The following is a 13497-nucleotide window of genomic DNA, read 5'->3' as shown; positions in this document are numbered from 1 at the left end:
TCGCAGTAGTCCAGGGGTGGGGAGTTGGTCTACTGACTGTAGAACATAACTGTTTCAGGATTAAATTTGTGGAATTCCTTCATGATGAGGGCAGAAAAAGAAACTTTGCACTTCCACATAAAGATTTAATACTTCACACGACCATGGTTTAGATGCTACGCACCATCATCAGGGCGCAGGATCGAAACCATGGTCGTGTGAAATATCAAATCTTTATGTGGAAGTTCGAAGTTTCTTTATCTGCCTTCATACTAACGGTAGGGCCAGAGTTCATAGGAAACACCTTAACCGGCATAGGGAGTAGGCACACAACCCTGAAAGGTGAATTTCACGCGTTGTATATGGTACACTTAGTACTGAGTGCACTCTACAATCACAAACCAAACCGACTTTTGGGTTGATAACTGTATTGATGGCTTAAACAGTATCTGAGGAAATTAACGAATTGAAATTAGCTTTCTTTGTCTTGCCATCATGGCTGCTCAACGTATGCTTATAAGTGCACGAATCAGATGGCATACGTAAACATTTGCGGTTTTTCCGACCACCAATCACTCATGTTTACCTGAAATAAGTAAACAATCAATCGCTGGATAAACAAAAGAAATAAAACAATTTATATTACATTCCAATATTGAAATAGATTTTTCAAAAATGTTTTAGTGTGCCTTCGATAGTGGAATCTCTTGTTGATAATTTCCTATTCTAAAATTCAGTTCTTCGTATAGCTGGTGTCCATCAATTTTCGCTTGATTTGTGAATTAGTCATTAGTTAGCGCAGATTTGGACCAGTAGATTTTATACGAACAGAAATATCTTTGAAATTCCGGAAATATATAGATTTGATGCACTACGAAAAAAAAGACGGACTATAAAATTCGAGAGACAATGATATCCCCGAAAAGTTAAATAAATCAAAATATATCCTAAAACATTATTCAAAAATAAAAATGTGCAATTCAGCAGTTGAAGAAAAAACCTAAGGGAATCTACTATTCTTAATCTAAATTAATTAATAACTTTTCAGATTTCTACCGAGATAAATGATAAAAATGTCAATCAGTAAAGTTTTTAATCTGATTAAAAAAATCTAATCACTCCTTAAAATATAAATCAAACCTTTAAATATCAAGTTTACAGTTGCTCAAAATTCGCATTTGATTCATCGTGACCCCAATTTGCAATTAAAAGCAGAACTATAATCAAGCATTAACACACACACACACACACACACACAAGGACAGTGACCAGGATAATACTTCAACGTGCCCAGGGGGCCTACAAAACGTGGATTTACGTTGAAATCCTAAGATCGATATCCTAATGTATACACTACATTCCCTTCTACGAGGCCTGGATGGAGTCAGGAGGTTTGTCCGTTCTCCATAGAGCACTTCCGGTTTTCAGACAGACTCCGTGCTGTGACACCCAGACACCCCGTGATGACCTCACTCACATCAGACTCCCGTAAAGCACTAAAATCCTTCGCCTCAGTCCATAAAATTGGGAGAAGAAAAATTTAAAATAATTTTTAAAACTCCATCCTAACTGAAGCCACACCCTAAAATATCCTAATGAAAAAATAAAACTTGGCATTTACCAAAATTCTGTGGCATAGACCATAAAATTCGGCTGAAAATAAAAGCTTCAAAGAGTGAAAAAGGAAAGATGTGAAACACCTTTTTAAAAGAACAGTGAAATAATTTGGTGGATAAAATATTATAACACATAACTGACGCTATCCCTCGCTGAAAGGTAATACGAATCCCGCTCTACTACTCCATCAATCTGCTCAGCAGGAACTGATGCTGAGAACCCTTTGCATTCTGAGCTGAAATTGACAGCAACAATTTGCCTAGCTGACTTTTCAGTTTTCAAAATTATATATACGGCCAAGTCAAACGTCTATTTTCTCAAGATTTTCAGTTCGCTTGTCCTTTATTCTAACGCGAAGGGATTCGGATATAGATTGACCACATAACACCACGATATCCAAGGTAACATTACGCACTTCTTATTAAAATCAATGAAAACTGGTTTAGTTCCCAATTCATTTGAATTTCATTGAAAAATGAAGACTGCGCATATCGTGGGGAGGAGTGGGTGAGGGCAAGGGGAGAGGGGGGGGGGCGGAGAGGGGGATTTGAGCGCCTGATGCATTGTTCAAATGGTTAAATATCATGGAAAACAATCGAATAGCAAAATGCGTGGCCAGATCAAATGGTTTCTCAAAAGAAAACCCAGTGTCATGTTTTGAGCGGGTGGAATTTTGCATATTCGTCGGCAGTGATTCACCAGAGAATTGGTACATATAAATAAGCCATTATTAATCGATTGTCACAGCACTTTGTCACGTTATTTTCTCCATCTTTCAACTCGTATCGCAGTTCGAACGGAATCATTTTTATTCGCGATGCAAATCCTTATAGGTGAAATATAATTTATTTATTAATACATGGAAAACTAAAATGTTTTGTCTAAGGATGCATGTAACTTCCCCAATAAATATCGTTAATTGAAATCTATCAAGTGTCGATTGGAATGCATAAAAAATTGAATATAGCTGCAAAACCAAAGAGTTTCGTTGCTAGCTGAAACGCAAATAGGATACGAGAGAGTGAACCTCAACCATTATGCAGCGATGGAAACGAGGGAAAAGCAGGGCGATGGGAGGAAGCGCGGATTGGGTTGGGGCGGTGGGAGGAGAACAGGACCTCTGGCGGGCAATCCTGTGAGTTGCGGGGACTTGGGATCGTGGAAGTGTTAGCGATAAGGTGAAAGTTTGAGGAAGAATGAGCGGGGCACTGAGGAGGTCGCCGGGCACGTATGCAGCATTCAAAACTTGCACCTTCTAAGATTTTCATAGCTCAAGAAAGGTAGGCCTGGATCCAGTGAGGTCACTTTCTAGGCCGTTGTCAAATAAATTGTCAGCAAACAGGGATGCTGCTTCTCTGTCATGGAAACAGGAGCGATGCTGTTTCACACAGTCCCTCAGCTTCCTGTCAGTTTACCCTATCTGCATGAAAACGCACTCTCAGATCCGCCCAGCAACGGAATTTCAGTTGACAAACCTCAAGTTGATAAAAATTAATTTCCTCCTACTTTCCCCTTCTATCTGTTGTGTAAAGAGCGTGTTTTGACGGTTGTATTGGCTCTAGAGCGTTGCTCTATTGTCATTTCTGCCTTCCCCCTCATCATATCGTCAAACCCCACTCACAGGAAATGGAGGAGACTCTTAAGGATTGGCTTTCTTGTCTCGACCGTGTTTGGTTCAATTGCGTACTTCAAGTTATTTCTAGATGTAGACATGAGATATCGGGCCATTGGGTGTTCTCTTAAACACTGCGTAGCGTACCCAGCCAATATTTTAGAAAAATGATGTCTCGAATTAGATTGAATAATAATTTGGTGAGCACACGAATCCTTTCTGAAGATTTGAGAGTTCGCATCCCACGTACGACTACGTGGTCGAAGCAATAACAGAGATGGCATTCCACCAGTAATAAAAAACATTTTATGGTCATGACATCTTGTGGGAAATAGTTCAAACGCCTCGCAGATAAAGGCGAATGAGAAGTGAAAAATGTATCAAAGAATCGGGAGCAGTTATTATGGGAGGTACCCGACAGCTGATAGGCCATTTGCGCCATTAGGGATGGGCAGGAAAGGTTGAAGGGGGAAGGGAAACCCGGCGTCGGCACTGGCCTGCTCTTGACAAAAGGCGCCAAGGCGCTTAACGTCCCATCCAATGGACGGCGTACTCACTTGAAGTACTCTCCACAAAGCACCTCAAGTAGAGATGGGTACACAACTGACAAATATCCTTCGCCGCCGGGATTAGAACCCGGGCCCTCAGGGTGGGAAGTCAGTACCTTAGCCACCACACCAACCCAAAATACCGACGAATCACACAAAAGCGTATCGCAAACCATATTGGAATATCCAAGGAACGTGTCGGCTTCATTATTGTACAATTATAATACCGTAAAATCTGTGCGCGATGGGTGCCACGCCCTCTCACAGACGAGAACAAATAAAACGCTACTCAATCCCCCTATCTTGCGCCTTGCGATTTTTATATTATTCCTCAACTCAAGAGACGCCTCAAGGGTAATCATTACACCTCGGACGATGAGGTGAAGGCAAATATTCGATATCAACACCCAGTTGGACTCGCTTCTCAACATACACTGGATGAATGTAACGACCTCAAACCTGCTCATGCGTGTTGAGGGGGAATGTTACTTCCTCATGCCACCAGGAGTGCTTCTGAAGGTCATTTTGTTTGTGGTCTACAAGAATGAGTGCATTAGTTTTCAGCCTACCATCGTATCTACTTTTTCCAATAAAATTTCGCCAGCCATGGTTATTACATCACGTGCCTGCACTTGCAAATCCATTCCACATCCTAAACACTCTCATAGAGGTGGGTGGCCAAAGGGCGTTCAAGGAGTAGCAGCCTTAACTCTGGAACTATGCGGCAATATGGCGTGCGTCAAAAAAATGGGAGACGACCAGTGCGCTTTTCGATCGTGCGCTGTTTCGGTACATATTATTTGTTATGATCGAACATTTTCCGAGGAAACAAATGAGAACTTCAGCCGTCACCACTATACTCAAATCTTGATGTTTTTACTAGGACGTTTCAAACAGTCAACACAGTGAATTTTCCCAAATAATCTCGAGTTACTCGTACGATTCTGTAGGTTTATGAAAACCCACGCATCGTCTAAATACGTATTTAAGCGTCAGAAGGTACTCGCACCCTACTCTCTCTCTCTACCCTCTATATCACAGGCACACCACTTTTCACGACGACTTTTCACAAATAAAGCGGAGCTTACTAGTACTTGGCTTAATTCCTTAAAATTTTATCCTAGGGATTCCAACTGCTCGCCAGATGTTCCAAATGTGACCTGGAAAACGTGAAAAGGGACCTATTCCGAACGTTTCCATTAGATGTTCCCACGCAAAATCCGTCAGATGGAATCTAGCCTATTTCCAACGAGGTCCCATCTATTTTTCCGTGCCCCCCATTAAAGAAGCGCCTCCCGAGTCTTCATTTGTATTCGTCTTAGACTGGCTTTTACATTATAGTTGCCATCGTACGTTTCCAGTCAATTAATGATGGCGCCGTGCGTGTCCTGGCATTATTTGACTTGCAATTCGCATTTCCCAGTTGAGCAATTAATGTTCAGGGGGACAGTTTTGTGTATTGTCTTCCACAGCTGCGCTCTCTCCTCAGTAATAACGAATAAAGCGGCGATGATATATGTCAAAGAACATGAAGAATCTATCAATTGCATGACATAGCCGGATAAATATGAATACGGTCGAGATAATTGGGGAGTGGGGGCGTAACTTTTATTTCGAAAAATCCCCAAATTTGGTAACACTGGTTCAAGAGGCAGGGAATTGTTGCAGGGGAAATATGGAAAGGGAGTGGCGGGAAGGGGGAAGTGCGGAAAGGAGGAGCAGAGGAGGAGGGGAAGGGAGGGAGGGAAAGGGCTGGGGGGGCTGTGGCAATTGCCTTTGCGTGACAGAAAAGAAAGCGGCCGGGAGGGAGCGGGGAATGGGGGGAGTGGGGGGTGGGGAGGGGGGCAAGGGCGATAAGGAGGGAATTCGATTTGAGTGGGCGGGAGAAGGGCGAGGGGGAGGGGGCGGGGGAAGACGCCGATGGGCGAGGACCCCGGAATATGGCCTTGGGAGGAATGCGACTACTCGAGGGAGGGGGCGGGTGGGAGCAGGGGGTGGGGGGGACTCCCTACCTAAGGGGGGATGGCACTCGCCACACGTCATATGTGATTCGTGTGTGGCATGCGAGGGCTATCCTCACACCATCCCGATGCCCATGCAAGCATGAGAAAACAGGGCATTGGCCTGGAATGTCTCATCAGGGGGGGGGGACTCCACCCCTCCCCCCACCCAAACCCTAGGGGTGCGTGAACAGAGCCCCTCTTTAGTGCATGAGCGTTGCATCGAGATTTTCCGGTTAATTGACGCCGCCCTGGGGAGTGACTCCAACAGCAGCGATAAAAAAAACGAATAACACGCTGATTGTCGTAATTTAAGAAGCACTGCTAATTGAAGTCAAGTTAATTTCGAATATTTTATGCATAATTCTTTGAAGACTTTGTAAGTAGTATCTTAATTTTAAACTCTGAGCATGCGGTTTATATGTTTGGATTATCTCCAAAGAAACGGACACGAACGGGGGGGGGGTAAATTATTATCAGGGAAATGTCCAAACGGGTAATTTCATGTTTTGACACCGATGTTTAGTTTTCTCGAGTCATTATCGACTTTCCCATGAGCACACGTGACAAACTTTGCTTAAAATAGTTAAGTCATTATTATTTTCTTGCAATGCACAGTCGTATGAAGTTTAAAATATTTGAAAGTGCATTTTAAACACTAAAGTAAAGCCTCAATATTTTCAGCAGAAACGCGCGTTTCCGTCGTCATCTGTCACCCAATCTCATCCATTACTAAAGGAAGTTATCAATCGCTTCCATTAAGTCAACAAGTGCTTCCATTATCTCTGTCAATACCATATCCTTTGGTTATTGTAGCCTCTCTGAGATTTCTCCAATGCATGAATTGCGTTTAAAAATAGTGAAAACATTATTTGTTGTAAGCAAAATGAGTGGATCAACCATTTTCCTGCTTTACAACTATCGGAATTCAAAAAGGACAGGAAGACTGTGGACATATTTAATTTTAATTAAAATATGAGTCATGAATGAAATATTTACTCTTACACAAGAAGAAAATCAGAATGATAGGTGAATGCATACTTTTACGTGCAGTCTCATTAAGAGTTTGAGTGCGTATTTTATAATTTACTAATAAACGCTTTGGGTAGTCTGAACGGCACGGACCTGAAAGATTTCGAATTACGTTCAAGGGCAAATGTTTATCGGAATGTTACCAGAGGAAACGAAGAGTGATATTTTAATTTTAAATTGAAGAAAATCTTGGTAAAGTGCTGTGATTGCTGATAAGGAAAGGTCGAGACACAAATATTGTTCATATTACGCATGAATTGATTACATGAATGAAATTGCTTTCTAAGTACATTGACGCTAATGAATCACTCATTCGAGCCTATTGACTATTTTATTTTGAAATTATATATGCAAGGGAAATTCAATATGGAAATGCCAAATAATTGTTAAACTAATCAAGCCATAACAACACTAACAACGACTATATAACAACATGTGAACTAGGCAATAGAATTACCTTAGTTATGCAATTTCATATGAGAAGCCCATCAATGAAACTTATCTTACGTGGTATTAACATCTGTTGGTTGATTTTCAGACAATTTTTGAGGAACTATATTTCTTTCATTAGGCTGCAACATATGAAAATAACTGCCCCTATTACATTTTAATGCGCCAAATTCAAACATATATATCATTCTTTCTAATCGTTCTATATCACGGTTCAAGAGACAAAGTGGCGTTCAGTCAAATATATCATAGTAAAATATAGGACTTACGCTAGAGTGAATTCAACGCCATTAATACCACAACCGTTGTTTGACTAAACGCACGCGAGGTTCTTTAATTACATAACTTTGGTAAACGTGGAAACCCAGGATAATTGAAATGATTTAAATAAGATTTTCCAGAAAATTGGAACGTAATTGACTTTTCAGACCACGCGCCAAAATAAAATAAACATTCTTCTATTTCCAAAGCGGTATTTATAAATTTCACGGATTAGTGAATCCAAATAAAATATTTTAAATAGAATATTTAATTGCAAGGAAAAAAAATTGATTCTTTCCCTTGATTCATATGGATGCAATAAAGACATTGAAGAGGGTAAGAGCTCAATGTATTCCCAAAAGTTTGAGGGAGAAATTAGTTTAATAGCAACGGAAATATACAATAGCAAATTATTTGTTATGAGTTTTTTATCAAGACAGTAATGTTTTAAAAGAATTAATTTTCACGCAAAAGACAAGTGTAGAATTTCAGCTGGCACACTACGGGGATAATTAAAAAGAATGCTAGTGATACTTTGACCTGCTCGCAAAAATCATAAGTGAACAAACGGCAGGGTTTGTATCGTTTGAGAATTCATTTTAAGTATTTTACAATTTTTCAGATACAATAGAATGAGTAGCCTTTCCGGGTGTATAAAAATAGATTGACCATTCATAACAGTTTAATGAATATTTTGATCACTACGAAGCATATAAAACTGCCTGACACGCCAGTGTTTATAAAGAAACTAGGAATTCTCCTCCATTTTTTAACTCATGCTATTATTAACAAAAACCGAGCTTTCGTAATTATAATGCAATTGTTTAAGTACTCAATTTCAGATTTTTTCAAAGTATCAGGATTGTATTCGTTATAAAATAGGAAAAGATGGACGCTGAGCACAAAAAACCCCACCATCTAAAAGTATCTCAAATAAACAAGACGAATAGAAAAGATTGAACTAGCCAATTATGAGGGGGGAACGAATGCTGTAGTATGAGGGATCCATGAAAAATCTTAACATTTATTCATCGTAACATTACCCAAGTAGAAACATGCTATGCAATAAAATGCTGCAATTATTAATATTAATATTTTTTTCAATACATCCGCAAATTTTACGCCAATATTTTCCCGGAACTTTATAAGTATAAGTTTCACTGGGATCTATAATGGAACCATTCATATGCGCGAATGTTACAGATACGCGATGGAAAACATAAAATATGACCATCAAAAAAAATTTTATTTTGCGTTTAACTGGCGAATTGAAAAAATGTATCAAATAAGTGAGAAATTTTTTAAAAATCTTTAGAGAAAAAAATATACCTCGTGCCGTTTCAGTGTATGAAACACTGCCGTGACCAGGATTCGAACCTGGGTTGTTGCGGCCACAACGCAAAGTACTAACCACTATACGATCACGGCTATCTCGAGGCGTTGTGAGAGAACGATTATGAAAGAAGACCACTCCACTTTCCGCACCCGTTCGACCGGAGAGGGGCCTTTCTCTTTCTCGGCGAACGACGGCCACCGGGATTTGCCGCCTTCTCGGGCGGGAAAGCTGAGGAGTGACGGGAAGCGTTTAAAATTCACTTCCCGTCGAAAGCTCCCAAGGACGGCGTCACCAGAGCGCTGTGCCTCTCAGCCTCGGTCGGCGCGGCGATTAGACGTGCACGCCTCCCGCAATGCTCTCGACATTTTCCACGCTGAATATTCCCCAACGCGAGCATCACGGATTTGTTCCCACCCACCCCACTTATGTAGCCTCCTCCAGCTCGTCAGGCGGCGTTGTTCAATCCCGCGTCCATTACCACGGCAGCAAGTGGGAGGAGAACATGGAATGTTAACGCGCGTTAGTTTAAATCGCCGCTTATGGAGTAACTGTCTGGGAAACATTTATTCTTTGGAATATTTGTCTTAAGAAAACCTCTCTCGTTCTCAAATATGATGTTCATTGGCTTCTGTTTGAGATTAGTTGTCTACATTTTAGTTTATTATATTAAATAACACTTCTTTAGGCCGTAAAATGGTTTTTTATGCCACTGTGAAAGTAAAAAGGGTACGGGGAGAGACATTTGTGCGTTGATTTTCGGGGAAAGTTAATCCCTCGTCAGGGATCAATATGCAAAATTAAAATATTAGAACGATCACATTTACACGGAGGTATTTTCGTAATAGGTTTACTAGGAAATTAAATCCAGGGACCGTATTCGGGAACTTACAAATACACACACAATTTACGGCTTAAGGAAGTATTATTTAATACATTTGGTCTGAAAAGAGGCGGTAAGAAGCTCAATTTTATACTTTCTATATTTTAGGTGATTAAAACAGAAAAAATTCTTCCGTTTTAGCCAAATTTGGAAAACTAAAAAGGATTTATTTTAAGAAAAGGATGCATTTAAAGAGAAAATTCTTTTACTAATAAGATTGAAATATACCAGTAAAGAATAAAATGTGGTCGCACCGTAATCGAGGATTTGCAAGGGAACCCACAAAAATAATATTGGCCTCCATAGTAATGAATACGCAAACTGTGAATATTTCTCATCAACGTTTAAACATGATCCACGGTCATATCTAAATAAGATTACCTCATAGGGATTTCACTGAGGCCATCATTTCGCGCCGTAACATCTCACGCAATGCGAGCACTGGATGGACTGGATTTTTTGGACGTTCCCATTCTGGATTTCCTAAAAGGTCGTCCGACCTTCAGACGCTCCTAACCTTTTTCCTTGAGGCGGAATATCATTTTTTTCCGCGTGGAATAATAAACACGATCCCTCAGCGATTGAATCGAAAAGCAATGGAACTCGGATCGCTTGTTTTCCCGAGAGGCGGGCGCCATTCAAATCCGATCACAGTGGGTCACATAAAGGAATGAATCCGTTGTACGAGGGTCATCCGGAAAGTAGTACCCGTTCGTGAAATAAAGACACAAAAGTAAATATTAACAAACATAAAAAATTTTATTTGAAAGAGGATACTTTAAACTACTTCTCAACATAATCTCCAAGCAAATTAAGGCATTTGTCATAACGTGTGACAAGTTTCTGTATTCCTGCTGCATAGTCCTTCGCCGCCAGCTCATTGAGATACGCGAGGGACCCATATTGCACAAATTTTTGCATAATGCAGATGGTGTTTAACAATTTCATGAACAATTGTTCGAGAAACATTGGGAAAATGCTCACAGATGTCATCAATTGTGACGCGCCGATCGTTCCTCACGAATTCGTCAACTGAGCTCACCAGTTGGTCTGTAATGACAGACGGTCTCTCCGAACGCTCATCGTCGTGTGTGTTCCCCCTCCCCATGTTGAAGTTGCGACACCACCGCCGAACAGACGACTCGTCCATTACATTGTCTCCATACACCTCCTTTAATTGGCGATGAATATCACATGGGCGAACGTTTCTTGCATTGAGGAATTTAATCACTGCCCTCACTTCACAACTGGCGGCATTCTCAATTTTTTTAAACATTGTAAACAATCACAGAAACAACACAGGCAATGCTAGCGTCACGCAACTTGGCTCAGAGAAGGCAGACAAGCCACTGAAGCTATCTGACCTCGTCCAGCGGCTACTCGCGTCGTCAGCACTTCATGCGGCACGAACGGGTACTACTTTCCGGATGACCCTCGTACGTATGGTGCCCCGTTGTACGTATGGCGCCCTCAGCTCATGGGAACACGGAAACTGCCGCTGAAAACCGATTCTCGGATTTACAACCCGTGATGATGATGGCTGCACGGTTAAGACAAAGCGATCTAACAGTATTTAGGACAATCCCATTATTCCACGTAAAGCATGGGATTTCTTGAAATGATAACAAAACCCTGTTGCACAGCAACGATGACAAAAGGACAGCAGAGACTTGCATGCGTTTGGGTTGAAAATAAAATACGTGCAAAAATCGTGACCGCCCAAAAGTTGCTTCGCCCAATTGTTCGCCATTTTCTGGTAAAAAAATTCAATCACCTTGATCCTTGATCATCCTCCTTATTCGCCAGATCTCGCCCCCCTTTGCGACTTTTTCCCATTCCCAAAATGCAAAAAAGTGATGAGGGGACATCATTGGGAAGATGTGGACACAATAAAGCAAGAAACGACGAGAAAACTAAAAAGCCTAACTGCCGAGGACTTCCAGGGGTGCTTTAAACAGTGGAAAAGAAGATTGAATAAGTGCATAGCAACGAATGGAGAATGCTTTGAAGGGGATAAAATCGATGTAGACTAAATTTTGAAAAATAAGGTCTTCATGGCCTCAGTTCGCGTATTAATTGGACTGGGTAGTATATCAGTAACATGCTCGAGGCCCAATGGTTACTCGCCCGCCGAAATCCTGCCAAAGGCCATCCGTATTCATTAACTTAATCTCAGCCAAAACCATTCTTACTCCGAAAGGTAACGAAGTGTTTACAATCTATTGCACCGATGAATTCCCAAGTTCCGGTTGAAAATAATGATAAATAAAAGTAATGAATCCGGTGAGAGCCGTATCGCAGAGAAATTAAAAACCGGAATTTTCACTTCCATAGGTTAAAATTATTTCACATAAAAATAGATAATTTTTGGGACATCATTGGGAAGATGTGGACACAATAAAGCAAGAAACGACGAGAAAACTAAAAAGCCTAACTGCCGAGGACTTCCAGGGGTGCTTTAAACAGTGGAAAAGAAGATTGAATAAGTGCATAGCAACGAATGGAGAATGCTTTGAAGGGGATAAAATCGATGTAGACTAAATTTTGAAAAATAAGGTCTTCATGGCCTCAGTTCGCGTATTAATTGGACTGGGTAGTATATCAGTAACATGCTCGAGGCCCAATGGTTACTCGCCCGCCGAAATCCTGCCAAAGGCCATCCGTATTCATTAACTTAATCTCAGCCAAAACCATTCTTACTCCGAAAGGTAACGAAGTGTTTACAATCTATTGCACCGATGAATTCCCAAGTTCCGGTTGAAAATAATGATAAATAAAAGTAATGAATCCGGTGAGAGCCGTATCGCAGAGAAATTAAAAACCGGAATTTTCACTTCCATAGGTTAAAATTATTTCACATAAAAATAGATAATTTTTGGAATATATAATTTGAATAAGTGTCAGTTAACGACCCCGAAAGAACATCTATTGATGAGTGAGTGAGGACATCCAGATATTCCGAACAAAAAGGTGTATTGCTCTGCGATACATATTTTAATCCCGAAAGATGCACGACACGCAATTAATGCATCTAGGAAATCCCCTTCGAACTAGTACCACGTTAATCAATTATGCACCAAACAAATCAAAGGAACTCCAAGTCCAAGAAGAACACAACGCATGACACATCATATCAATATGCATCGAGACTAAAGCGTACTCGTCCTTAATGCACATTACGTTGAAGCCTTTCAAATGAGTGGTCAGATTTTACGTATGTTCTCGATAACATGTAATAATATAACCATAGACGGCAAGAAAAGTCAATCAATGATCTTCTAAAACAAATGTGTGGTATTTATCGAGACTTGATATGCACATGTGTTTTTTCTAATTTATCACGAATAGTTTGAAACAGTTTTAGTTGAATTTATTCAAACAATAGCTTACGAGACACAAAAGAACCAAAACCGTTCACTTCTCCGTTCATCTATTTATAAAGCGATCAATTATCGCATGCTAACAAAAGCCATAAATAATACACTACATGGGCACCCAATATCACCAATGTAACCTGTATTCGTGGGCATTTTATCAAAATGAAATTTTAATTTTCAAGGTTAAGAGTTAACAAAGCAATGAATAAAATAATAATTATTAATCTGAGATAAAATAAGATTTGCAAACGATATTGATTTGGGATCTGGTTGAACCAGAATCTGGGAGGAAAGTTTTAAGGTCATCATCACATTGCGGAAAGAATGGAACTGACGTTAGTTCGACTTGGCTCCGGGCGAGGGATGGACGTGTGGCATATGCACAACCAACCTATCGTAGCAATC

General features: G+C 40.5%; 1 protein-coding gene and 1 non-coding gene across 2 annotated transcripts in view; both read right to left on the bottom strand.

The window, feature by feature from the left end:
* Positions 1 to 13497, bottom strand: part of LOC139695237 (serine/threonine-protein kinase NIM1-like) — a gene marked incomplete at its 5' end in the record, with an annotated part of 163910 nt that overhangs the window by 34919 nt on the left and 115494 nt on the right. The gene's annotated exons all lie outside the window — the stretch shown is intronic.
* Positions 8856 to 8927, bottom strand: TRNAH-GUG (transfer RNA histidin (anticodon GUG)). The gene has a single exon. It is a non-coding gene; the product is annotated as a tRNA-His (tRNA).

The sequence above is a fragment of the Hetaerina americana genome, unplaced genomic scaffold (genome assembly GCF_022747635.1).
Source record: "Hetaerina americana unplaced genomic scaffold, ioHetAmer1.1.p SCAF_6, whole genome shotgun sequence".
Taxonomy (NCBI): Eukaryota; Metazoa; Arthropoda; class Insecta; order Odonata; family Calopterygidae; genus Hetaerina; species Hetaerina americana.
The sequence above is the reverse complement of the archived record's forward strand: the minus strand, read 5'-3'. Positions and strand labels throughout refer to the sequence as shown.